The sequence below is a fragment of the Suricata suricatta genome, chromosome 5 (assembly GCF_006229205.1).
Source record: "Suricata suricatta isolate VVHF042 chromosome 5, meerkat_22Aug2017_6uvM2_HiC, whole genome shotgun sequence".
In the NCBI taxonomy this organism is placed as follows: Eukaryota; Metazoa; Chordata; class Mammalia; order Carnivora; family Herpestidae; genus Suricata; species Suricata suricatta.
The window spans coordinates 155,952,750-155,979,519 of NC_043704.1; the positions used below are offsets into that span (position 1 = coordinate 155,952,750).

At 43.8% G+C, this 26,770-nt stretch overlaps 1 pseudogene; it reads right to left on the bottom strand.

Moving 5' to 3' along the window:
• Positions 1-535: 535 nt before the first annotated feature.
• LOC115291355 lies at positions 536-26,548 on the bottom strand (annotated as a pseudogene).
• Between the last annotated feature and the right edge of the window lie 222 nt (positions 26,549-26,770).

The following is a 26,770-nucleotide window of genomic DNA, read 5'->3' on the forward strand; positions in this document are numbered from 1 at the left end:
CCCTTGGGGTAAGAGACTACCTCCAGGGTATTGGGGACTCAGGGTTCTCAGAAAAAGCGGCAGCCAGGAGAGATGCTTCCCAAGGTTCTCCAGTAGCTGTGCTGATGAACTTCCTTCAGAAGAATATACATAAGAGCATCTTGCTGTTCCACACGGTGTGACCTGCCTTCTTCTTCCTCCGACTTGGGAGAACAGTGGCTGTAACGGAAAATGGTTCTCTGCTCCTACTGGTGGTGCGGTGATAGTGGTGGAATTAATGAAGGAGAATGTTTCCTTTCTATGCCCTGTGAGGAGATAGGAGTAAAGAAAGGCCTGTCTGGGAGTTCAGTGGGGCAGAGAAGCCTGGGCCCATCATTCCTAGATCAACCAAATGTCTCGGGAATCACATCCTCCAGAAATTTATTCTGGGGCCTGCCTCCCTTTCAGGAGGCACAGGGCGAAGTAGGGTCCAACTTTCTCTCCTGGAGGAAGGGTCGGTATGCAGGCGAGTCAGAGTACTACCTTTTCCCTGGGTTGAAGTGAGAGTTACAACCACTTGAGAGAAACAGTCCATGGAATCTTTTTTTTTTTTTAATCCGCATTGGTTTATACTATTTGCCAGTAGTTCTGGCTGCTTTCTCTAAAGTATCAGGTGCATCTGGAGAAGGAGACGGATCGAGGCTACCCTTCCACAAAGAATCATTTCTGGCAGCTTTTAATGTGTTGCTTCCTGGAGATCCCTATATTCTTTTATGAAGGTTCACAATCCCCACATCTTATTCTTTATTATTGTCACAGCATCAAGTGCTTTGTTCTAAAGGGATCCATCAAGAAGTTAAGCATAGAGGAAGCTGCAAAGACATTCAAAGCCAGCTTCACACTACAATGAATGTGTTTTGTTAGTTAATGGGGCAAAGGAAGGGCTCATTTTTCCATGCTCCACAAGTCAGTTAGCTGGAACCCAGGAATTGCTCTGAATTTTCAGAATCATGAACAGTGAATGACTGAACACTTACCACTAAAATAAGAAAATCTGCCTTCCTCATTGAAGGGACCCCTTCTCTTTTCGTTTTCTCACAGCAACACAGACCCATTGGCCTAAGGATTTCAAGCAGCGGTTTCCAGCACCTTCCTAGAGTCCCACTGGAGCCCAGAAGTTCTCCGTGAGCCCCTCAGCCCCAAGCGAGGGCTGGGTGAAGATGGCTGTTCCTGATCCTTTGTAGCTGCTCCCGAGTTAGCCTGGTGAAACGTGGCGCCCTTGTCTGGAGAAAACATCCACGTTGCCCTGTGAGGAGCCCGAGGAACGCCAGGAGTAGTGTGCATCAGGAGATCTCTGGGAAGACCTTTCTCCCTGCCGGCCCCCCAGCCCTCCAGGAGTCAGGTGCCATGGCAAACATCTGTAAGGTCGTCTTGTGAAGAGGGCAGCATCCCTAGAGAGGTGGCAGTACTGTGGAACCTCAGTTCTCATCCCTAGAGCTTTCACCAGTGCAACGGAAGATCGATGACAACTTGGCAGGGCTCAGGGGAGGAGACTACTCACTCAGCAGAGGCTTTAAAAGGATATTCCAATTTCTTTCCCAGTCTGAGTTCTACTTGCAGCTTCTCAGGTCCTTTTCATTTAGCGGAGGCGTGACCACCTGGCTCCTAATCTTACTCTCCAGCCCAGCTATGGCTCTTAGCCCACCTTACGTATTCCCCTCCTCTACGCCTTATATCCGTAATACGTGCAGCAGAGTGGAGTGTGAACAGACAGTACGGATTGTCATCCACACTCTTCCACCCAGACTTTCTCACCAGCGTAATCTTTGTTCACAGTTTTACTTATTTCTCGACATCCTTTTTCTTTAAACGCACACATACCTTTCCCCTACCTTTCCCTAACATATTGTTAGTACATCAGTGTCTCTGTTTCTGAAGGGATGCACAAGACACAGTCTGAAGAGGCGGAAGAATCTCCGCTTGCTGTTGAATCATGAGCTGGGGGCATTCCCTCACGTACATGCTGCAGGACTTGTAAATTCAGATTTGCTGAGAAATTAGAAAAACAAAAAAATAGAGATGTAGTCCATGCTTCGTGTTTGTACGTTTATCCATCCATTAAACAACCAAGAAGCATCTACTGTGTGTCATGTTTTGTGAATAGGGCCTACGTTTTCATAGATAGCATAATATGCCTCAGATACTGTATTTGTATCATGAGGAGTCACTGGGTCTCTACAAGGGTCCTCTCTGCACATGGAGCAGAGACTGCAAGCCGTCGCCTTTCCACCTAGATTATATTCAACTTCTCTCGTGGTGGTTCTGACCATACGGCTATGGTTTTTACAATGGCAGTGAGTGGAGAGGACGTGTGCCACTTCCCTAGGAAGAACCATAAATACCTTCTCTGTGTCCCCCTGTGTTCCTGCCTTTTGCAGATGTTGCGAATGTGAAAAGCCAGGTGTATTTGAAAGCTGCGTGTTAATGACAGCAAAGTCCCTTCAGCCCAACGGGCCTGACCCATTCTTTCTCATATACCCTGAATTATTACATAAGCAAGAAATAGATTCATTTGTGTATTAGTTAGAAAGACAAACTCCATCTCAATTAATGAAGTAGAGATGTAACGTGTTCTTCAGAGGGAAATAATTGGACTTCGTACATAGTAAGGGGACAATTATTTTTGATATTAATATCCACCTTTCCCTGGCTTACATTCTCCATGTGTATATGTGCACACACGGTTGTGAGTGCATGTTTTACAGCTCTCATGGTTCTCACTGCCCAACATCTCTCAACATTCACTCATTTTACTGTAGGAAGACATGCAGAGAGACTGCCTTTCCAGCCCTCTCTCCCCAGATTGGACGTACCAAGTTCTCTTCTGGAGTAGGAGCTACCATGCTGAACTTCCGGAGGGGGAGGTTCTCATATGTCCCCCCCCACCCCGGAACAATGGTCTTTCCTCATCGAAGTTATTTACTTACTGTTAATCTCCATAGTAACCAGAACTATTTCCGTTTCCCATATGTTTCAGAAAAAAACAAACTTTTTCCACAGTTCAACCATTATGGTTAAATTTGGGGTGTGCATTCCACCTTTTTCTTGCGTTTCACATAGGAGCCCTACACTTACATTTTCACAGCCTGAAGGCTACTGAGTAAGGACATTCCAACTTTATCTTCTCATCCCTGTACAACCTGTTTTAAGTGTTTTCTTTCCTCACCTGTATGAGCCACATGTTCTTCTTCACTACCAGGATAAAGGACTATTAGAAGACTCATAATAACATCAGATACTTACCCAATGTCCTGAGGGAAAAATCAAATAAAGGAAAATGTATTTTTTAAGAAGAATTGCTCTAGTCCACCACTATGCCTGTGACACTGTGAGTAACACAGTGTAAAAGTACAGGTCCTAGGCTGCAGAGACAAGGACTTGGTCATTTAAACTCTCGCTCCCTCACAGGTGGCCTGTGGCCTCAGAAAAATCCGCATCTATACACCCCTCCCCCGCCCCATCCCTCCTTGTCCTCCTTACCATCGCCAGGGGTCCTCTCACCCTCTACTTTTTTTAAGATTATTTCATTTCAGAGAGAGAGGTGGAGAGATGGGGAGACGGAGTCCCAGGAAGCCTCAGCACTGTTAGCACAGAGCCCCAAGTGGGACTTGAATCCATGAACCGGGAGATGATGACCAGAGCCAAAATTAAGGGATGGACACCAAACCATCAGAGCCGCCCAGATGCCCCCCCCCCCCTTTTTCTGAGGCAATTCCAGGTTCCCTAATGCTCAGACAAGATGCTTTACACATACATCTCGGCTTCTTGGTACTTTGTGGGGAGGATGTGCTTTCCGGATGTTTCCTTTTTTGTCTCTTCATGGTTCACCTCTTCAGAATAACCCCAATCAATAACTTTCTCCCTGAAACTCTGTTATCAGAGAATCAGTGGATAATAACAAAGAACCAAATCAGTACATTCAAGAACAACAACTCACTGGAGAGGTTACCTCCTCAGTGTATCACTGTCCTGACCAGCGCTAAGGACACCAGCAGGCCTATCAGGATGCAGGTCAGCATCAGTGTTCTGTGACCTATGGATGACATCACTGCGCCCCAGGGACCCAGCTGGTCCTCACAGGACTGGAGGAGTGCCATGACCCACTGACTAGAGCGACTGCTTTCACCCAGTGGAATCCTATCACTGACTCGAATTTGTGTACCTTGCACTTGATATCAAAACTAGAGATGGCTTGAATCAAACAAAAAACATTTTCATGTATCTATAGTAACCACATTACTAAATCTAGTACCTTAGAGAACTAGCCTGAATGGCAGGAAAGAGTTGACGTTAGATCTTATCGGCAGTACTATTTAACTCCTCTGAAACAGTTAAGCGCGAGGTGTATATTGGTGTGTACATGTGGATTTGAGGACATCTCATAATTCCATACAACCCTAAAATATTTGGACTCTCCCCCACTCTTGGGAACGGTCTCATGCATTTTTACTGTAAGCCCCTGTCTCTGTTGCCACTCTTGTTCTCATTATTTCCCCAGAGGTTTGGGGAAAGGAAAGCCCATGGATTACACTTACATTCCTGGGCCTCGTAATGACGCTTGTTCTTCTCAAGCATGAAGATCTCATCTACAGGCTTCTGTTCCAGGCCCAGACTATGTCCTCTGGAAAGGACTCTGTACAGGGTTTTAGCTCTGTGGTCAGCTCCATCCCATCTCCCATCAACCACGGCACAGAGCCCCTCCCTTAGGGACAATCTGTATTTACTGCCACATCAGTGGCTGGACTAGAACCAGGCCATAATCTACAGCCTCCTTCAAGTGGGTGCTGCCTCTGGACATTCCCCTCACTCACCAGGGGCTCGGCCTCTTATAGCCCCTGAATGGCAGGCAAATTTATCAACAAATGCTCAGGGGCACCTGGGTGGCTCAGTCAGTTAAGCGTCTGGCTTCGGCTCAGGTCATGATCTCACCGGTCATGGTTCGAGCCCCGCATTGGGCTCTGTGCTGACCGCTAGCTCAGAGCCTGGAGCCTGCTTCAGATTCTGTACCTCCCTATCTCTCTGACCCTCCACTGCTTGTGCTATCTCTGTGTCTCAAAAATAAATAAAAAACATTTAAAAAAATTTAAAGAAATGCTCAGCCTTATCAGCTATTGTAAGGACGCAGGTCCGATCCGGCCATCCCAACCGGGCCTTCCCAGCCGTCCTGGAGCTGGTCGCAGTGCACCGCGGACCGGCTGGCCCGGGGGCGGTCCCCCACCTGCCACAGGTCCGATCCAGCCTTCCCCTGTACTTAAAGGGGAAGGCGCCAGCTTCTCCTGAAAGGGTGGACTTTAAGGAGGGACAACTCCTGTGGCACCCAATTGGGAGAGGCTGGCTGATACCTTTGACCTTTCTAGAGGCGGGCCTAGTCACGCCTCACGTGGGGCGTCCTGGGCCCACTCCGATTGGTCAATACTCCAAATGTTATTGGCTCCCACGACTGCCAGTATTGATGGGGGGGGTAGGGATTGGATCACTATACTCCTGTCATCATTTCCTGTAACTCCCCCTCCCAACGGCATAAAAGGCCCTGCCCTGCCTTTGTTCGGGGCTCTCTCCACATGGCCGACGGGTCGGGCGGAGACTGTGAGCCCAAGCGTAAGCTTGTAATAAAGGCCCTTTGCTTTTGCAGGCGTGACTCGGTCTCCCTAGCAGTCTCTGCTGCTTGTTTTGGGGCGATTTGGGGCGATTTTACAAACTTGGGCACAACACTATCAGAAAAGGTAAAAACAAAAATTAGATACTATCTTACATGTATAATATTGGTAGAAAATAGGTCAAACTATACAAATGATTATAATGATATAGGTAAAAAAGAAGGTATCCTTGAGATCTAACATGACATAAGTAGCCGTGTGGAAGAACAATGAGCCAACATTTCATCAAATGAAAAAAGCCCATCACACACGAGCCTAGAATCCCATTCCATAAAGAGGTCACTGCAGGAGTGACACCCATGGCGTCATGTATACCACAGCAGGGAGTGACATGTTTTATATTTTCTGTACATTAGTAATTTATATGTAGTTATTTGTATTACAGCAAGGAGCTCCAACTTCAGTTTAGTTAGTTCCTATCTCCAGAGGAAGCGACTAGCGAAGTATGATAGGTACACACGGCAAAACTCATTTCCAAGGGCAGAAGTCATGTCCCTTAAAATACATGACTTCAGGGAAGAATGTCCAAAAGTGACGGGTGATCAGAGATAAAAATAAAATATACTGCAATGAAATAATCATAAATAGTTCCTTGACCAGGCTAGTGACTAAGGAGAATTATAAACTGAACAGGCAATATTTTGGAAGAAAAAAAAGAATAATTTCACCCAAAAGTAAAACACCTCAGAATAGGTCTAGATCCAATTCAAAACAATACACTGCTCTGAAGATCCTTTACTGTATTCGTTTCCTTTGGTTGCTATAGCAAATTACCACCATTCTGGGGATTTACAATACAAATGTATTATCTTACAGTTCTGGACGTAGAGGTTCAACATGGACCTTACAACCTAAAACCTAGGCTTTAGCAAGACTCGTTCCGTGTGGAGGCTCTAGGAGAGAAGCTGTTCTCTCTTTCTTCTCTTCCAGCCTTTACAGTTCGCCTGAATCCTCTGGATCTGGCTCCCTCCCTTCATCTTCAAACCACACCACCTCATGGGCACCTGGGCGGCTCAGTCTGTGAAGCATCTGACTTCAGCTCAGGTCTGTGAGTCAAGCCCCACATCGGGATCTGTGCTGACAGCTCAGAGCCGGGAGCCTGCTTTGGATTCTGTGTCTCCCTCTCACTCTGCCCCTCCCCTGTTTGTGTTCTCTGTCTCTCTTTCAAATATAAATAAACGTAAAAAAGGAGACCCATAGCACTTCAATATCTGTTTCCATGGTCTCATTTCTGTTCTATCACTTTCCCGCCTCTCATACTGATGATTTTTCTGATAACATGAGTCCCACACAGTTTAGATAGAATTACGTTTCCAATTCAAAATCTTTAACTAAATGCCTTCTACAAAGGTTCTTTGGACACTTAGAGCCACATATGCAGAGGTTCTAGGGATTGTGTATGTGTCTGGGGGGGTTAACATGTTCTTCGAGGGGCTGAGAGAGCAAGTATTTCAGCTACCAGAGCCAGAGAGAAACCAAGCATGTGAGAGTAAATCCACCTGTCGTACAACATATGGAGGTAAGAATACAAATCCTACATGAAACAAGAGCCGGAGGGGAAAAGACACAGTATCAGTGTATATCTATTGAGTAAACCACAGCAGGACAAAATAAAGCAACAATCCTCAGTCTTACATTAAACAGAACCCAAGGAACAGAAGAACAATGACCTGAGATTCCTCATGCTGTAAAAGTTAAACTACGAGATTTAATAAACAAGAGCTCCAAGACAAGATGTCGTGTCAAGGCAAAAGTCTAAAAATGGAGAATTCAGAGGTGAGGACAAAACACAGACTCTAAACAAGGTCGAAAGAGGATCAGTAAACAAAGGAGAACCAGAAAGAAATAAGGTTTCACATTGAAAAACTGGCATCTTGGGGCGCCTGGGTGGCTCAGTCGGTTGGGCCTCCGACTTCGGCTCAGGTCAGATCTCACATTCGTGGGTTCGAGCCCCACGTCAGGCTCTGTGCTGACAGCTAGCTCAGAGCCTGGAGCCTGCTTCCGGTTCTGTGTCTCCATCTCTCTCTGCCCCTCCCCCTCTCATGCTCTGTCTCTGTATCAAAAATAAATAAAACATTAAAAAAAAAAAGAAAAAAGAAAAACTGGCATCTTGACTTAAGTGTAAAGGGATGAGTTAAACACATAATTAACTAGAAGACAATGGATGTACAAAGGCTAAATGATGAAACATAATGACAAAGAGGTTAACAAACCAGACAGTAATTCAGGATGTAATACAGCAAAACATCCCTAGAATACAGAAAGAATGGAAAACACAAAGGAGGAGTACATATTTTTCCAGAAAAAAAAAAAAGTCTCATAGGAATTTATAGCCCCAGTTTTATAATATATATATATATATACACACAAGTATAAAAGACATATATAATCTTTTCTTTAAAACTTTCTTAACATTCATTCATTTTTGAGAAACGAGAGAGATAAAGTATGAACGGGGAAGGGACAGAGAGAGAGAGGGAGACACAGAATCTGAAACAGGCTCCAGGCTCTGAGCTGTCAGCCCAGAGCCTGATGTGGGGCTTGAATTCACAGACTGTGAGATCATGACCTGAGCCGAAGTTGGACACTTAACTGACTGAGCCTCTTAAATGCCTCAAGACATATATAATCTTAAAGGATAAAAGGAAGATGCCTAATTCTTCAGGTATCCTAAGAGAAGAGGCAAGTCACTTGAGAGGCGAAACAAGAAGCTGGCTTCCCCATTCCATGAAGTGACATCTATTGCTTGAAAATAGTAGAAAAGGATCTGCAGATAACTGAAAGAAAGAACATGTGAAACTGTGACCAGATTTGTAGCCAAGTTGTGTTGAAGAGCAACAGCAACTGGCAGACATTGTCAAATGCGTGTCACAATTTTTTTCAGAAATATGTGTGCGGGGGGAGGAGCCAAATGGCGGAGAGGAAGGGAGTTCTGTAAACTCCGTCCGTCCCATTTATCGAACCGAGAAGGATATTACTCTCATCTGCGAGAGCGGAAGGAGAAAATACGGACTCCAGAAAGAATAGAACCTCAAGGATACCTGAGTGAGTGAGGGCGAACGGGGGAGATCTGAAAACAGGCCAGGTCAGGACAGGCAGGGGAGACAAGATCCCCAGCCCAACGTGGGGGAAGCGCGCGGAGCCCGAGAGACAAAGGGAAGAGACAGGGGAGCACACTTCCCGGCGAGAAGTGGCCTGAGCGCGGCTGCGCCAGGAGAGCGGACTTCCTGGCAAGAAGCGGTCAGGGCTGCGGCTGCACCAGGGGCGAGCAATTCGAACTTGGTTTTGGGAACAGGACCACGGACCGCATTTCCACGGCGCACCTAGCCCCCTGCACGGACTGCGCGAATCCCGAGTGCCCACAGGGAAAAAATAGGGCCTACACCTATGCGACCCACGACAAGGAGTCGGTGGCGGGTGGAGGTCTGGGCTCGTGCTTAGACTGCAGGAGCTCCCAGCTCATTTTCAGCAGCGCACAGTGCCTTGAGCAACAGCTATCGGAAACCAAGAGAGACTCAGCTTTTTTTTTTTTTCCTTTCCCCCATTTGCAATCAAGATCCTGGCTGGGGGTGGTGACTCCGCAATTGAGTCTGTGAAGGTGCGCACTTCACCTCCTGCTGCTCATTTAACCTCAGGCAGGGGCGGAGCCTCTGAGAACAGCCTCCAAGACCTACCACATCAAACCACGCCCATCCACCAGGGGAGCTGCTTTTTTTTTAAATATAAAAAAAATTTTTTTTCTTCACTTGTTTCGTACCTATTTCTTTGTCATTATTACCTCTTTTTCCTTTTTCTTTACTCAATTCTTTTAAATTTTACTCCTTACTTTCCTTTCTCCTTTCACCCTTACTTTTTCACCTTCTTGGAACCCAGATATATTCTCCTGTATCTCATCCTTACCTCTCCCCTAAACTGGTCATACACTTTTAAACAGTCTACTGTCCTTTGTTATCTCCGACCCTCTTTTATATATATTTTTTTTTCCTTTCTTCTTTCTCTTTTCTTTTTATTTTCTCCTCTTCTCTTCGTCTCTTTCCTTCTCATTTTCTTTCTTTTCTTTCCCCCCTGTAATGTGTTTCTTTGTTTGATTTGTCTATGTGTATGTGTGCTTCTGTTCCCTCTGTTTGTCAGTCTGTTTTCCTTCTTAGGACTACACCAAGAAACAAGCCAAAGTGTGCAAGAAGGCGAGTCCCAAATATTGCAGAGTAGGGAAATAAAATACAGGCACAACAAGAGAAACTGAGAGACATCATTAAGAGATGTCCAGGCAGGCCCTGGATAGTCAATAAGCCTCCTTTAACAGAGAAATATTAATAGGTGCACAGAAATATGTGTGCAGCAATAGCCATGCCTGGTAAAGTCAGTTCTATGACAGAGCCAACTCCATATGCCCCGGACAAAAGGACACGTGGACTATTCCAGGCCAAAAGACAGGAGAATTCTGGCAGCAAAATGGCTACCAAAAAATTAATATGACGATAAAATGCAGTCAATCCAGAGATGATGTTTTAAAAGGCCCCCGAATACTATGAATATGGTGTAATGGCTGGGGAAGAACAGGGACTCCACTGAAGTGTAAAAATAACATAAATCAAGGGCAGAGATAACAGTAAGAGAAGAGAATGCAGAGCTTAAATACATTTATCAAATAGAAATAGCTACAAAATCTAAAAGAGAGGAGAGTACACATGTGCTTTCCTCTTAAATGGCCAGATTCAACTGATTCTAAGAATGAAACTTAAATTATGCATTTCTCAGTATTTTTTAAACCTTTATCTTAGTCATAAGGGGCATTTTAAATATTACTAAATTTGTGTTTTTGAATGATTTACAGTTCAACTTTGGTAGCTTCAATCACATTTCATTTTTTGATAAATTCAAGTGTATCTAAATTTAATATTCTAATAACTATAATTAATTGTCTGCAAAATAACTTCTGTCCTTCTCTCTACCCATTCATGTATGTTTCATCCATCTACTTATCTGTGTACTTGTACACAGGTATAAATGAGGGTACTCCACAAACTTGATACCCAACAAGTGGGGGAAACGGTTACATGTGAGTAATTTGGAATATCTTTAAAACATAATTTTTAAGAATTTTTGAGATCCCATTGTACTACTTATACAAAAATACAAACTTATGCTAAAAGTTAAAGAAAATAAGGCAAATTCAGGGAAAATAGTTTGCAAAGGGGGTAATTCCTTTAGCATTCCTTTCTCTGAGTACTTCCTCTCTCTAAAGTACTTTTGCTTCATAATAAGTAATAACATCCTTCAAAGTTTCCAAGTTTTAAAGGAGTATGATAGGCTGAAAAGACACTGTTACGTGACTGTGCTCTTAAAAATACAAGACAAGGGCGCCTAGGTGGCTCAGTCAGTTAAGCATCTGACCTCAGCCCAGGTCATGATCTCACAGTTTGGTGAGTTAAGGCGTGTTTCAGGCTCTGTGTTGACAGTTCAGAGCCAGGAACCTGCTTGGGATTCTGTGTCTCCTTCTCTGCCCCTCCCCCACTTTCTCTGTCAAAAAAAAATTTTTTTTAATTTAAAAAAACACAAGACAGAATTTATGTGACAATGGATTAGATAATAATTTAGGTAGGACTTCAACCAAAAATAATCAATGAAAGCACTGCAAATACATTCAATAACATTACTAATCGACTTAATCTGGAACATGATTCAATGAGGGTGAATGCATGTAATTCTGTAACTGCCAAGCCCATGATGTGCCTGTCCTGAAGACAGTCTCAAAGGTCAACATTGTTTGTTTGTTTGTTTACATAGGCCCTCTAACATTTAATGGTAATTCAGGCCATGGCACAAATTCTTCTAAATGGACAGCCAGAATTATACAGAGTTGGGCAAGTCGATGCTAAACTGCCTTCTACTGAACTTTTAAAGAAAAAAAAATCCTCAATAAGATGTCCATTAAAATGTAAACCCCATAGAGCTGGCTCTATTATCTACTTTCTTTTTCTTTTTTAATTTTTTAAAGTGTATTTATTTTTGAGACAGAGCATGAGCAGGGGAGGGCCCATAAGAGAGGGGGCACAGAATCTGAAGCAGGCTCCAGACTCTGAGCTGTTAGCACAGAGCCCGATGTGGGGTTCGAACTCACAGACTGTCAGATCATGACCTGAGCTGAAGTGATACGCATAACCAACTGAGCCACCCAGGTCACCCTGTGATCTCCCTTCCTGACTGCTGTAACTCTAGTATCAGCAATAGCAGCAGACATTTGAGACTTACTGAACAAAAACATATATAAATCTGTAAATGAGTAAAGATGAATGAATTCAGATAATCAGAAGTGCGTAGACCTTTTCTCTGGCTTTAATTACCTGATTTTTATTAGCTGGCAAAACAAAGTTTCTCGTAATAAAACATATCTCTTCTGACAAAGAGTATTTTAGCGTTAAAACTCATTTACATACATGATTTGTTCTCACAAAAGAATGAACAGGACTCATAATTTATAAAGAGGAAAGGCTAAGAAAGCTTCAGAAAGTTAAGCAATCCTCTTGGTCACGGGCCTTTGTGAGTATGGAAAAAGTCTTTCTGCTAAATTAACATGACATTAAACTGGTCTCTCCTTAAACTAGGAGAAGGTGGATTTTGTTTGAAATGCTGCTCTCAACACAGATAAGCTTACTAGAGCCATTTCTCAGCAGGTTAATGTATCCAGGGAAATTCTGACTTCATGAACCAGGTTTGGGAGTTTTCATCATGCTTATCTTTCTAACACACCTAAAAAGCAGAATTGGTGGAGGTCAAAGGCACTGACTAGAATAGCACTAGCCTGACACCAGCTAAGAGGAAGCTTAAATAATAAACCTCACACCCTACTGTTAACAAAGGAGTCCTCCCAAGGATGCAAAGCTCCCAGAACGAAGTGTGAGGGTGAGTATGAGGAAGAAAAAGAGACAACGGAAAGAATGCTCTAAGGCAGCCTCTCAAGTTTTTATCCCTGTGAACCCCTTTGCCTCTGACAACTGGTAAAGGCAGAATGAAGATCAGAGGGTTGACGAAGCAAGACAAATGTGAGAGAGGGGTGACATCCCTCACCTTTCCTCCAAGTTTCTCGTTTCAATTCTGCTATTCCTCGTAGTGAACCTGTAGCGTGAAGGACAAGGGATAAGTGAGGTTAGCTCCCGCAGTGGCCTCGCCGGAGTCAGAGATTCATGACCGTGACGCCTGGCAGTCTAAGAGCACAGGCTTGGGAGTCCACCTCGGAGTTTGAATCCCAAATCTGTCACGTGATGTTTACTGGAGGTTGGGTAATTTCTTCATCTTAACACGGTGCCCATCCTATCGAGATGAAGATCAAGTGATAAAAGTCTTTTTTTTAAGGTTGTATTTTATTTATTTTGAGACAGAGAGGGCAAACAGGGGAGGGGCAGAGAGAGCAACAGAATTCCAAGCAGGCTCTGTCAGCACAGAGCCTGACGTGGGGCTCGAAATCACGAGCCCTGAGATCATGACCTGACCCAAAGTCAAGAGTCAGACGCTCAACCTACTGAACTGCCCAGGAGCCCCAGTGATAATAGTCTTAATACAGTTCTTGGATGATTGTTAACACTCATAAATATGCCTTAAGAGATGACTGTATGCCGAGTGTTTTCACATAAGATGGGGTTACACAACTACAAATCTAAGTCAAAATGTCAGCTTTAGCGCTGAAAAGCAGGCAAATGCACACTGAAGACATCTGAAATAGCTAATTTACTTTCAGCACTTATTCTGTTTAAATATTTTCACATGCTACTTAATTTTAATGATGCTAGTCATATAAACCAATTTCCCTTCTCTCTTCTCCTTTAATAGTCCAAAATGGCAATCTCATTTGCCTCTGACAATCTGATGAAAGTCCTACGTTTCTAAAATTCTCTTGAAAGGTGGCATTGTGCTGCTTTGATGAATCTGTTTCCATTTTCATTTAAATGCACTCGACAATGGGTGCTCTGACAGGCTAGCTGCAAAGTTACACCTTGTCTGGCAATGGCTGTCTTTCACTACCTGTGGGAATAGAAACATTTCTTCCTATGGTGATAAAAGGATATTTAACATTTTGTCAAATTTCCTGTAGTTAAGTTCCTTTATGGGAGTTTGCATAATAGGAGAAAGTAATGTTCTACAAGTTTTTAATAAACTAACTGACTCACCCCAGGAGAAACGGGTTACTAACCAACAGATGGTGCAAACATAACTCTAACAGGGGCAGCAGTGTGAACTGCCTGATGCCAACATTTGAGATTTCTCGGGAGATCTATTTTATTGTATTTATTTTATTTTTTAAACTATGATTAAAAAGTAATTTTTGTTTGTACATTTATTTTCTGTAATCCATAATAAAAGTGTAGCCAGGTTTTGCTCACAAGAATAACTTGTAATAAAAAGATGATCTATTTTTAATTGCTACAATTTCCTCATCTTTTTATAAATATAACCAGTACTGCAAATGTATTTTTTCCTCCTCCTTAGATTTTCTTATTTACTTTTATCTTGCTCAACTTATTCTAAGAGTACAATATAGGATATGTACACCATATATATTTATGTGCTAATTGACTGTTCATGTTACTGGTAAGGCTTCCAGGCAACGGTAGGCTAGGAAGAGTCAGGGTTTTGTTGGTGGGGGACGCAACGGTTATACCTGAGCTTTCCACTCTGAGGGGTCGAAACCCCAACACCTGTGATGTTTGAAAGTCCAGGGTACTAGGACCTCTTATTCCTCCCATCTCTAATACGTCCAAAGTCTATCCTTCTCTCTGCAAACTCTTCTGAAATTCTCACGTACCTCATGATCTCCGCTGTCGGCTGTCACCTCCCACCCCTGCAGATGAACCTCAAGAGCAGGTCTGCAGCTCTCTCGTGGCCTGGGCCACCCTGCAGATTCCACTTTAGGCGAACAAGCACCACCACAAAGCAAAACAAAACAAGACTGACAGAGCGTCAAAGAAAACATCCACGTCCAGACATTAGTAAGGAAAACGTCAGGAAGGAGGACTCTTGAACTTAGAGAATGCTCTGACCACCTGATCCGTAAGTGTCTCGAACGTCAGACAGAAAGGACCTTTTCAGTGAGGAGCAAACACGGCTACAAGGAAGTAGGTGAGGCGGAGTGGGATGAACAGGTGGCAGGATCAGGGAGTTGAGCAACAAGAAAGTGTGTGTGTGTGTGTGTGTGTGTGTGTGTGTGTGTGTGTGTGTGTTCTTTTTGGCCTTAATTCTCCGGAGAGGCCATAAAGGGGGAGTCGTGTCTTGATCCAGTGCCTGAAGGAACAAACCTCAGGAATAAGAGTTCAGAGGGGAGGAGACAAGTCTACCTAAATTTTAGAGAAGTCACATGACGGGGCATTTTGTTCAGACTGACCCGTGAGAACAAGCAGGGAGGGGAGTCATTCACGAAACAGAGTGGGGACTTCGAATCTCTGTGTCTAGATTTGTCACCGTGATCTCGGGGTGCACTCAAGAGTTATCTCTGTCCTCCAGAGAAAGGCGGGTCGGTGCATTGAGCTGGTTCCAGGCCTGCACAGGAGCGTGTGTTCTCATCACTGCTATTTTCCGGGAGTACAGAGACCAGGTAAAGCTGACACTGCCAGGACAAAGACAAAGTTTTCTGTTCCCCTCAGGAACAGAAAACCTCGAGACGATGTTTCACCTTCGTAGCTTCCTGTTCTCCTCAGTACTCTCCCTAACAGCGCAGCGGCTCTGGGACCGGCGCCCGCTAAGAGGACTTTGAAAGTGACTGTCCTTGACCACACAGCACTCCAAGCTGCTGGCGGGAGTCCCCAGACGTGCCTGGGGTAAGTGACGGCCATGTCCTCCTTTTCCACCTCCTGCTTGAAAAGCACGATTATGTCTAGAATAATCCTCAACTCTTGAGGGCTAGGAGAATATCTCCAGGGGAAAATTAGACCCAAAATATTTCTCTATGGTCAGAAGTCTCTACCACATGCCATCCAGCGTCCTCATACTGCTCCCTATTTGCAGTTTCCTTATTTCCTAAAATCTCCTTTATCGCACCTTCTGGAATGGCCCATTGACACCAACTCACTGTGTGTCCCCCACCTCCTCCTCGGTGCGCACCACATCCGTCCCCTTGATGACACAGCTTCTTCCGCAGTCTCTCAAGCGGACATGGCGTTCTCTCCTACCTGCTGAGCTTCAACAGTACAAGAGGGGAAAATCAGAGACCTCGGTTGGTATATTTATCAGGTTGGTGTTACATTTATAAATAAATTAGGATTAACTGATATCTTTTTGGTGTTCAATCCACAATCCCGAAATACTGAAAGCACTATCATTTTTTCAAGTCTCCTTTTGGTTTTTGGTTTCTTCAGAACAATTTTAGTTTTTCTCACCTAACTCACTCTAGTTAAGCCTATTGAAAGGTATTTTATTTTACTTTGTCATTTTAAATGGGTATACTCTTCAGTGTGTTGTGTAGGGAGATACTTTTACATGTGAACATGACTGATTTACATATTAATTTTATTTATAGCTTAGCCGACAATTCTTGCTCCTTAAACAGACTTAACTTTGGCAAACTGTAATAAATGTATTGGAAGTTAATACTTCCAATAAAATGTAAGTAGGAAAGATAACAGTGAACATTTTTGTAGGTTTTATCATAGGAGGACGATCTCATTTTTTCTCCCTAAGCTGCGGGATTTTAAGTAAAGACAAACATTTTATCAAGTTAAAGAAATACTAAGCAGTTTTCATTTTTATTTAATCATTTGAAAATCAAGACAAGACATTAAATTTTATGACACACTTTTCCAGCATCTATGGAGGTTTATCATGTGGGGCTTATCTTTGGACATAATATGGCGAGTTTTACTAGGATGCTTCTTAATGTCGAAAAATATCTTCATTCTTGCAATAAATCCCACCCTGATCCTGAGGGCCTGTCTTTGCTAGAGCAGAGTGACTTAACCTTTTCTCTTAGACCACATGTGTTCTTGGGTCGTATCCATTCTGCAAGTCACCTTCTCGGTTGACTTGGTTTTTTCACCAACTATATTAGTTTTCAGATTCAGTATTTCAGAATTTAATGTCTTTTTTTTTTCTTGATTCGTGTTTCTGCTATCGTCCCCCATATTTCTTTTGCCTCTTCCTATAAATCAACTTTAACTGACTAAACTACCCTATTTTATTGTCTTTTTTCACTAGTCACTGCTATGCAAAAACGTCTTTTAATGTTCATTTTTTCCTGGGGAAACTGGCTCATTAGCCTAGGATTTGAATCTGTATGGAGAGATCAGTATGCAAGTCCTCACCTCCAAGTTTGGAGGACAGAAATGGCGTTGCTTCTCAGGGTAGAGAGCACGGACACTTCTTTTTCAATTGCGTAATCACCATTTCTGGCGCTGGGTTATTAGTACCCCGCCCCCCCAACGGGGCATCTGAGAATAATTCTGATGTTACTTCCTTAGTTCTCATTAGCCCAATGCTAGATGTCTGTTTTCTACTTTTGGAAGGAAATAGCGTGGCGCCAATCCAGGAAAGTCAATGATAGAAAGACCAGGGACGACCTAAAATCTCTCCTCAACCCAATCTCACATACGCGACGCTTTCCCCTAGTCCACCATGGACGTTACTTTAACGGACACACCGTTATCCAACCATCTTGTATTTCTCTCGCTTGGTATTTCTCATCTTTCTAACAGTTGAACAAACCCATCAGACCCTCTAAGCCTTCACTACCATCTCCACAATGGGGGCTGTCAAGGAAAAATGTAGGTCCATGCTGGGTTTACTATATTTGGAGGTAATAGAAGTCTCAATGTATTTCTACCAAGAATTTGTTTCTTTAGTCATTAGACTAGATGAAAGAAGTTAAAGGCTTAAAAGTCATTGAGGCAACTTGATAATACTCCTGGCAATTGATTTGAAACACTGACAGTATGCTCAAAGTACAAGACTGACTTCTTTTAGTTTCCTCTTCCACCGGGTCTGATCACATGCCAAGGCCAACGCTGTCTGATCCCTGAATGCCTAGCCACACTCAGTAGGAGCCGTAAGTGAACTCAGCTGGTCCCCGAGGGCAGGTCCCAGTGACCCTCTATCCTAGAAAATTAAACAAAAGGGCCATGAGACGGTTCCTACTGCTACTGGTACAGCGGCTGAAACTCTCTGATGGAAGTACTTTTCTTCTCCAAAGAGAAGCATCCATCCCCTCAGTGACTCAGAGGATTTTAGAACACTATCCCCCATTTTCTGTACTTTCAGAGCTCTTCTGCCTCCCCCAGAATGATGAGAATCTGTAACCCTAGAGACTAATCTGACTAGAAACTGACTGCTGCTTTCCCCACCCTACCATGGAGGGAGCATTGAAACTCACTTCCTTCATAATCTATAAATCTCTACCACAGGGCACAGGTCCACTCGTTTGAGGGGAGAAATGTCCAGTTCTAGTTTCACCACCAGAATCCGCCCATTTCCAATCAGCCAGGAGGACAGTGACTGGGAATCTGTTTCCCAGGGAGCTGGAATTGGAGAGCTGGGTATTACTGACCAATCTCTCCCATAGACAGTCTTTCCGCAGACAAATTTTCTTCCTGCAAGGACTCAGGTTCTGCTCTCGTGACCGAAATTTAAAGGTCCTGTACTGGGGTTCTTCTACATACTAGTGGTGGGATGTGAGACGGCGTGTCGTTCCTCTAAATCAGAGTAGACCTCCTACGATAAAGCTTCTGTCCAAGAAAATCAACTAATCATTCATGTCCCCCTCACCCTCTTCCAGGAGCAGCAACTTCCAGATGATAAAGAAAAACACAGAACAGTAGTTCGATGGTAATCCGCAGACAAGTGCTCTGACCTCGTCGGGACGTCAGCGCGCCTGTCGCGGGTCTAGGTCCGCACGCTCCCATTATTCTTCCCTCCGGGGTCACTATTCTTGGTCGCCCACTGTAACCCTTGGGGAGCTTTGAAGAACGCTGATGTCTGTCCCAACAGACCCCACTATCTCTGCCCTCACCCCTACCAAACTGTGGAGAGCTGCCAGAAGAGCTGCCAGGGGAAGAGACGTGTGCCTTGACCAAAGATCAGCCACCTGCAGGGCAGGACAGTGTTATCACTCCCAGCTCAAGGCCGGAGACAGCTTGGCTGCGCTTTCTTATCGGCTCCTCAGACGCTGTGCTAAAACTGCAGCTTGTTTTTCCTTTACCCTTGCCTTTTCACGTGACCCTGTTTCTTAGCAACCGACCTGCGCTTTTGGCTCTTTATAAGATGCTTGTGTTTTCTCAATAAACGAGGCTAGATCAGAGACTTTGTCTTGCCTCCATTCTCTGTGCCCCCTGCCCCCCAATTCTCACTCCCTCCCCTCAGGACCTGAGTTGACTGACCTGTGGGCCGGGTCACCAAACTCTCACTTAATTGGTCTTAAACAAGCCCTGGGCACTGACATTTTACGAAGCAGCCCCTCCCCACACGATTCTAACCTGTGGTGACAGTGCCTAGTGCCTCCTTTAGAATGTTTCTGCCAACACGTAGCTACTCCCTCTTGGGAGGCCAGATGTGGAGTATTTTTTTCCACAGACCAGGACGGACTACAGAAATTGTACCACGTGGTGCAAAATGGAAATACAGCCTTCCCTGCTCAAGATTTTAAGAATTTCAAGTCTGGGACAGCAGAGTATTCACTCCAGCCTGGGAGCTATCTGAGCATGCGCACAGGGGTCTTATCCATGAAGATGGCCCTGAGTGAGATCCAGCAGTAACAGCTCATTTGTTTTTCCTCTTGTGGGTTTTTTCCTCTCATGTTTTTCTGTCTCCCTGCTAAGTGCCTTTAGTCTACCCACCTGGTCTTCAGAGGCACCATCCTCTTGCCACCTCCGACTCCAGCTTTGGTGGGTAAAAGTCGTCTATTAAGAAGAGCACCCTGAGATGTGGGAGAACCTTCTATCTCCTTCCTTGGCCATTCCTTTCTGAAGCGGCATCACTCTCTTTTCCTGATGCAGTTGTTGCTGGGACATTGTGGTAACTATTTCTAAAGAGTATATTTTAAAATTTATTTTGGTAAGTTTCAGGGAATAAAGATACTTAGATAGACCTTGAACCACAGCATTTGTACCCAGAACACACTTTATCATTTTGATTTTCTGGATCATAACAGAATTTGTTATATGGACGCAATGAAATCCTTAAGTGGCAAAGGAAAACTAATCAAGACAAAGAGAGTGAGAAAATGATCTTAAAGCCACCATATAATGATGGGTTTTTTTTTAAGTGTATTCATTTTTTTCATTTTGGGGGATAGAGAAAGAGAGAGTGCAGAAGCAGGGGAAGGGCAGAGAGAGGGAGAGACAGAGAGACAGAATCCCAAGCAGGCTCCACGTGTCAGCAGAGAGCCAGATGTGGGAATCAAACTCACAAACCTTGAGATCATGACCTGAGCTGAAATCCATAGTCAGATGCTAATTAAGTGACTGAACCACGCAGGACCCCCAAGCAATGGCTGTTCCTCAAACACAGCTCCCATCTGGGGCTAAAGAAAGATCAAGAATAATGTAACTACAGGCTACTTAACAAGTACATGTAACTTGGAGAGACTTTCTGGACTGACTTTTCTCCTGCCTCGCCTGCCCATTTCCATTACAGCTTCTTCTCCCTCCCGGCACTTCCAAAACCTTGAAGAAGTGACAACACAAGATGCATGTCTGCAGAGATTTCAGGACCACAGAAATAGCCCATGTTAAGTATCACATCCCTCAAGATGAAAGCATTTTTCTGACTCGTGGGCCAGGACTGCAACCGATTTTCAGGACCCAGCACTCCCTTTCCCCCAGAAAGACGGAGTTGTCGGCACCTCTGACAGGACTCTGCACCTAATACTCGGCTGACCTTGTGGCGTGCAGAGGACTTACAACACGCGGTGAGTGGGGAAGGAATCAGCATCACCATGATGTACTGTGGTGTTAAATAAAGTGGGAGAAAGCCTGCTCAGTCAGGACCTCAGGGAGACTTTAATCCTCACTGGACCAGACCTGAAGTCTGTGCGACAAGCAGAGGTGAAATCTGGGAATTCAGCCGCCAGGGGTTCTGGAAAGGGAAAATAAAGGGCCACTGGTAGGAGAGATGTAATAGCCCAACAGGTTCATTCAATTCAGGCTGATCTATGGTACCTGATGTGCTATGATCTGCTGTTCTTGCCTTTCTCTTTTTAACCAAGTTCTTCCAACTTTGTTAAGTTAGGCTCAAGTCCACACGCCTCAGTCAAGTTTTCCCTGATGGCATCAACACTGTTCTTTTCTTTGTCTTTGAATGCTTATATTTTTGAGAGAGAGAGAGAGAGTGCGTGCCCAGCTGAGAAGGGGACAGAAGTTCCTAAGCAGTATCCTCTATGCTGACAGCAGAGAGCACAATGTGGGACTCAAACCCATGACCATGAGGTCATGACCTAGGCCAAAGTCAGATGCTTAACCAACTGAGCCAGTCAGGCGCCCCTATTCTTTTCCTTTCTGAATACCCCCCGCCAGTGTCAATCCACAATTTCAAAACATATATGTGTGTGTTATATATGTTTTATATATGTATATTTACTCTATTCTATATACTTCATAGTTTAGAAAACGAACATGGAATCCATGTGGATGGTTTAACATGTGCATGTTTGTCACACTAACTAGAATGCCCGTCGCTGTGGGCAGCACCACTGGACAAGCCCTGTGTAGTCATCTGAACCTGAATGACGCTGAATTCAATGCTAGGAACCTATCTTACCACTTTCAGTAAAACTGGGAGTTGCTGCCTATATGGAAAGGCAGATGTAGTTTGTCCATTTGGAATGAAGCATTATTATACGTAAATGTAATCCTTGTGAACTTGGAAAATAAAATTTGGCAGCGCTAAATTTATTTTTCCTTTTCTTTTTTTTCCGTTTTACCAGATTTGAAGTTTGTTTAACTATACAGGGGGCGCCTGGGAGACTCGGTTGGTTAAGCGTCCGACTTTAGCTCAGGTCATGACCTCACAGACCATGAGATGGAGCCCGCACTGGGCTCTGTGCCGACAGCTCAGAGCCTGGAGCCTGCTTCCGGATTCTTTGTCTCTCTTTGTCTCTCTCTCTCTCTATAATAAATAAACTTAAAAAAATGTACACTATGCAGAAAAGGTGAAAAGCAGAGGAAGAGAAGGAAATAGAAATCAGGAAGACAGAACAGACTGATACTGTATGAAGGAAATGGAAACATCTTCCTCAGCTTCTGTGGTAGGAATGTGTTCAAATCCCACAGCAGTTTTCCTCCTAAGGTGGCTCACGCAGGTTTTAAAGGTTTACCTAAACACACAGCCCGTCTTACTATTTCCTGGTAAGATGAAGACAGATCTTGGGGTGGGGATGGAATGTAAATCACACAAACCGAATGATAAAAATATCGTTCTCAAATACCACAACTCCACTGTGGTCAAGGTTTGCTCCCAAAGCAGAAATCAAAACAAGACGATAATCTAATGATTTCTCCTTTCAGCACGATAATAAGTTTAGTGGCCCGAGAGGAAATACGCCAACTTGGCACATAGACACTATGAGGAAATTCTGTCTTTTCTTCCAGCATAATTTGTTTATTTTTTGAAGTGGCTCTACCTCTTCTATGAACACCCCCAGTTAACGTTCTTACTTCTGTAAAATTCTGCACCTCACATGTAACTCTCTTTTCCTTTAATTCATTCCAAGGACTCTGGCTTCCAATTACTTCCAGAAGCAAACGTATAAAACGATTACTTTCCCAATGAAATGTGCCTTGTGTCATCTCTCATCTCTTGTACGAGAGCGTCCTTAATTCTCAACACACTCCAACAAGCCAGCTCTGCTCCGCCACATGCAAGAAAAGGCCTTACTATTACTGGCTCTGCTTTATCCAAAAACTACTATTATGTAGAATTCAGGTTAAGATTTGGGAAATTATCAGTTCCTTCACATTTCATCAATTCTGTCGAATTTTCTAGCGATACTCAGTTTTGGCCATCTCGACACCTCTGTGGGGCCCACCGGGAGTATCAAGAGCGAAGGACCCAGAGCTTCTCACAGAATGCTAGATTAACAGACGGAAGGACCGTGGCCGTCAGCAGTTCTTTTGTTCGTTTGTTGCTTCAGAATCTGTGGCTGTATAACTGAATTGAGATGGAACCCAGGATTCGGGCAGACAGATCCATGGAAATCAGATTCAGCTCCTGACCTACAAAGGGTACACATCCTGGGACCAGGTCATCTTCTAGGATAAACTCAGGATAGTCTATATCCTCAGAGATTAAGTAACTAGGGCCTTTTAGGATGTGAAGTACATCCACGATCCAAAGTACTTCTCACTCCTGCAGTTACTATCTGTGCTTTGTTTTGTTTAAATGGTTTTCTATTCACTTGACTCATCTTCTCTATTTTATTAATAGATCCTTGGGAACCAGAAACATTCCAAAAACACAACACCCACTTACATACTTTAGAAATTGTAACTAAAAATCCCTTACTTCTTACTTCTCTGGAAAATGTTAACATCACAAATTTATGTTCTATTAAAAATTACCCCTGATTTTACAAAAACAGTTTTCTGAAGATAAGAGCTGTTACTGAAGAAATAAGCTGAAGTGTGAAGGGATCCCCGACCAGGTCAGAATTACAAAGGAAATTAACCTCACTGACTTATCACAGAGGAGCTGTGAACAGCAGGGACAGAGGCAGGGACACGAGTAAATACACAGGAGTCTGCAGAAGCTCAGTGAGAGCAAACATTTCGTAAGAAAAAGACTGACGCTTCAAATAATGGCCCTGGGTTTTCAAAAACAAAGCCCACTGTTCTCTTCAGAAAGTTCGGTTTAAAGAGTAAGCTATGTGACACATTTTCAAAAGGATTTCATCATTAGCAAATTCAAAGTCTGAAGACTTTGATCATCCAAGGGATACACTTAAACTAGCTAGACAAATGACCTGGCTACAGGATAAATGTGGCACTACCGTATAGGTATTTCTTTATAAGTTTATTTATTTTGAGAGAGAGAGAGAGAGGACAAGCAGGGCAGAGAGAGGGAAAGACAGAGAATCTCAAGCAGGTTCCACAGTCAGCATGGAGCCCGACATGAGCTTGAACCCAGGAACCATGAGATCCTGACCTGAGCTGAAACGGAGTTGGATGCTCAACCAACTGAGCTGCCCAGACGCCCCTAGCACATGCGTACTTGTATATATTATCCAAATAGAACATTCAGAAGGGCCACGTCTAAACACAGGATGTGCTGCATAACCTACACGGACATACAGGAGAGAGTTTTCTGTCATCGTTGGGATGGGCCGATATTTCAGATTAAAAAAATTAAGATTTAATAATTATTTTAGGATAGAAAACAATACTCTTACCTTCTAGAGCTTTTAGATCCAGAAGAAGAATGGAAAAACATGGACTCAAACTTCCTTGATTCTGTACTTGGCGTGTTTTTGTCATTTCTTATACTCTGAGAGGGTTCAAGTAGATCCTCTTCAGGTAATGCTTTCGGGGGGGGGGGGGGTTGTTCCTTAACTGAAGAAGGGCAACTACTTTCCTTCTTTCGTGTCCATCTGACTTTCCCAATGAAGAAGTCATCACCACTGTCGCTGTCCTCAGACACTGAAGACTGGTTATAAAACCTTTCTTCTGTGCTATCATCAAAATACTCCTTTTCTTCCTCCTGTAATCCCTCTCCATCAGTCACCACCAAGGGACCTCCTGGACCCTCTCTTTTTTTTTTTTTTTGGTTCTATTTACTGTTTTCATTATTGGGCCGGCAGGTGTCTCCCAGGGCTCAGATGGAAGTACTGAACCCCTTTCAGAAGGCTGGGATGGAGAAGAGGGAATGTCTACAGGACTGGGTCCACGCTCCAGCTTGGTTACTTTTTCTTTTGAATTTTTTGGTTTCTTTGCCAATATTTTGGCTTCTTTCCCGTTTTGCTCACTGACAATAGTTCCTTCTGCTGTAACTTCCTGGCATCATCATTTGAACACAAAGTATCCTTGGAGGATTTCCTGCTGAAGCATTCTCTGATGAGTTAACTGCAACAGCATTTTGTCTCGCATCTTTAAAAGCTTTGACAGCAGCTGCAAAAGAAATAGCACATGAGTGGTTGCAGCATGAAAACAAATAATAAAACATCACTGTTTCAGTTCAGTATTTCTTAAATTATTTGAAAATACTTAAGAGAACAGTTGCATTTATATTAAATATGTGTGACAGATCTGATCCCAACAAAGAACCCAGTGCCTTTAAAAAATGAAACTAAGAAATGCTCAGAGGTATTCAAATTAAATCTCTAAAATTAACCATCCTTTCAGGCTTTGAAGTTATGGGAAATGGTAAAAACCTCACTGAACACAAATAAAAAAAGTAAAATGGCCACTTTCATGTTTTTAGCAAAACTGTGTTATGATTGTGGCACATTATAAATTGTGCTTTCAGACACAAAAATAAATATCTTCTAACCTATGACAAGATTAATTCTTTCAATGCATTTTATAACAATGAAAATAGGTGACTATGTGGCCACATCAAAAGTAATATCATGAATTACATCAATATTAACAAACCAACTGTATTCAAAATTACCATGAATATATGTTACATATACATATTTATATATTAGAATTTAGAAAAAACGCAGGGTTTTCATTAGACATCAAATAACTTCCATATTATCAGGCACCTCACCACATTTAAAAATATTTGAAGGAGATACTTATAAAAGGTCCTCAAAATGAAAAGAAAACCCTATAAAATCAATGAATAGCCATTTATTCAGAATCACATACCCAAGTACCTTTAAGTACAAGGCTTAGAAGTCATTGAATTCATACCTTTTAGCACACCTATCTTTTTCTTCAGAAGAAGAAGCACTGCTGGTCTAGCAACTGCCCTTTCAGTTGCAGTAGAAGCAGGCTGCAAATTAAAATACACTTACATAAACATTAAAAAGTGAGTACAATAAAATCTATCATAATTTCTTAAAATGAGAGTTAGGTAACAGGAATTTGTCAGTATTCTCATTAGATAAGTCACTTGGATAATCTATGATGAAGAAAAAATAAAATTCATGGTGACAAAAATAATACTGCCCCTGAACTATTAAGTCATCAGGTAATCAGGGGCATAAACTAGTGGGGCGACAGAAACTACAAACTTGCTGCAAGACAGAAGAAACAACCAGCAGAGTGAAAGGGAATCTACAGAATGGGAGAAAATATCTGCAAACCAGATCGCAGATAAGGGGCTAAAACCCAAAATATGGAAGGAACTCCCACAACTCAACAGCAAATAAATAAATCGAACAAAATAAAAATAAAAATAAAATCTGATTACAAAATGGGCAGAGGACTTGAACAGCTGCATGTCCAAAGAAGAAATGGCCAGCAGGTACATGAGAGGAAACTCAACATGCCTCATCTCTGGGGAAACGCACACCAAAACCACACCGAGAGACCATCTCACACCTGTCAGGATGGCCAGGACCAACAAAACTATTAGGAAATCCTTTATGAAAACTGAATTTAACGCTGCAATAGGATTTAGCGCGCAGAGAGTAGACCGTCTGTGTCAATAATGAATCCAAACCACCCGAGGAAAAGAGCAGGGGCCGAACCTGACCACCGAGACCCACGCGGCTCCCGGGGCGAGGCTCCCGGATGACGGTTATCGCTACAAACTCGGGAGCCGCGGCTGCAGGTGCACGCAGGCAGGGAAAGCAAAGGCAAGGCCGCGTGCAGGGGTGCTGGGGAGGGGGCGCCGTGTCGGGGAGACCCGGAGCCCCGCGGAACGGGTAGAGGGGGTCTACGCCGCGGGCGAGGGGGCAGGCGCCGACAAGAGGGAAGCGACAGGAGCGCGCCCGGGACTCCGTCCGAGCGCATCCCCCGAGAGCTGCGCACCGTCACATCGGGGGCGGTGGCCGCCTTCGTCCTCGGGCCCCAAAGCGGCTATGGCCGCAACCCCGACCCCGCGCAAAGGTCCAGTCCGGCCCGCGTCCCCTCACGTGACCCGGCCGGGTAGCAACCGGCAGCGCCCGCGCCGACCCGGCCAAGTGCACGGGCCCCGGGCCGGGGGTGGGGGGCGTCCCGGGGGCGGGTCTGCGA